The sequence below is a fragment of the Chaetura pelagica genome, unplaced genomic scaffold, assembly GCF_000747805.2.
Source record: "Chaetura pelagica isolate M959 unplaced genomic scaffold, ChaPel_1.0 scaffold863, whole genome shotgun sequence".
Classification (NCBI taxonomy): domain Eukaryota; kingdom Metazoa; phylum Chordata; class Aves; order Apodiformes; family Apodidae; genus Chaetura; species Chaetura pelagica.
In genome coordinates this window covers 195172-197009 of record NW_009952875.1, presented here as the reverse complement: position 1 = coordinate 197009, position 1838 = coordinate 195172, and positions in this window count along the sequence as shown.

Below are 1838 nucleotides of genomic sequence, written 5' to 3'. Positions count from 1 at the left end.
AGGAGCTGTGCGGGGAGAGGAGCTGTGCGGAGAGAGGAGCTGTGCGGAGGGCACCCGTGAGGAGGTTGTTCCACGTTTGCTGCGGAAAGCGGGACCGCGCCCTCCCGAAAGCGCGGAGCAGCGCGCTGGGAGGTGTGTCCGCGGTGCCGGCAGCGCACGGCGTGGGTGTGCGGCCGGAGTGATTGATGGAGCGGGGGGGAGAGCAGGTTGGTACGGACGTAAGTTGACAGCATTCCCGCTGTGTTTTGAGTAACGACTCGCAAGGCTCTGAGAAGCTGTATTGTCCCTTAACCACTACTACTGGCCCCAAATTCCCTGATGTCTCTAAAGGATGTGGCTCCTAGTAAGCCCTTGTCTGCATGAGTACACCAGCCATCACTGACACTGGATGTGGTTGATTTGGGGCCAAATAAAATTCCAGCTGCAGCCACTTGGGCTCTGCTGCCACCTTTGAAACGGTACGAGAGAGTTTTGTCTTGGGCAGCACAGCAGAGCAAACCGTTCTGCTCTTCATGCCAGAGGTGCAGGTGCCAGCAGAGGTAGGGGTTGCTAGTCTGGACAAACCTGGAGCATGCACTTCCCTTCCCTCCTCTCACACTCCTCGGGTGCACCAAAGTGCCAGCTCCTGTTAACTGCCGGGACATGTGAGTGACTCTTTGTTCAGTCCCTTAAATGATCATTAACGGATTAGCTTGTTTGTGTGTCTGTTTGTTCTGGCTTCAGGTACTTTAGAGCAGGATTTTAATTACCATGTTCTCCTCCACCACATGAAGATGTTACATGGGTGAATAGATCCTCAGAGGCCTCCAAAGGGTAAAACTCCCCCTTTTGGACTCACCTTTTAACTAGCCTTTTCATCCATCCTCAGCATGGGAAGACTGCATCTGCAGTGCCAAAATCCACATTAGCTCTAAGGTTTTGGGAAGAAAAAAACCCCAATCCAACCACTGGGCATCACTGGTACATTAAAAAGAGCACAAGCCATTGTCAGATGTTACTCCTGTCAACAGCCTCTGCAGAGGGGTCAGGAGGAGCAGTGTGACCACAGAAGTCAGGCCTACCCTTCTGCTTTATTTTCAGACACTTGATTGGACACTTGTTCTGTTAATGAGCGACTCCCTTTACATCATGTAAGATCTGGGAAGTGTCAAGATAATTCAACACATTCCTCATCATTTGCTCCTGACCCCTCAGTAGGCAGTGTCTGGAGGGATGTTGCTGCCATGCATTGCATTCCCCAGACAGCAGCACAAAAACAAACTGGAGAGGGCCCGGGGAGGGGGGACGACTTAATCTTATTTTCCCTCCTACCCCAGGTTAGATGCGTGTGTTAATTTAGTCAGTGGTATGCAGCAGTCTCCCAATAACTCATTTGCATTAACTATCCGTATAATTCAAAGAAGGGTGTGGAACTGGTTTTTGACAAGCCATGAAAATCCTATACTTGGTTTACAGAGCACTTGGCATCCTACTGCATGAAGCAACAGAGCCCTGCCCCAAAGCACTCAAGACAGTGTGGCAACACCTCCTCTGCTTTCAGTAGTCAGGTCCTCACACCAAAACTTTCCAACACTTTTTTTTTTTTTTGGTCTTTTTACACTGTTTTTACAGCCATGGCTCAGTCTTGAGCCAGTTCTCTGCTGGTCTGCACTCCTCTGACTGACGTGCCTTGCACTGGGCTTGCATCAGAGCAGAGCCAATGCAGAGATACACAGCATGAACAGTGAGATCTGTTCCTGTGCCACTGTGACTGTCCTAGGCACTGAGTTACCAGAGAGATACTTTTCTCCCTGCACAATGGAAGTATTTTCTGCCAGAATGGATGCTATGGGCTTTTA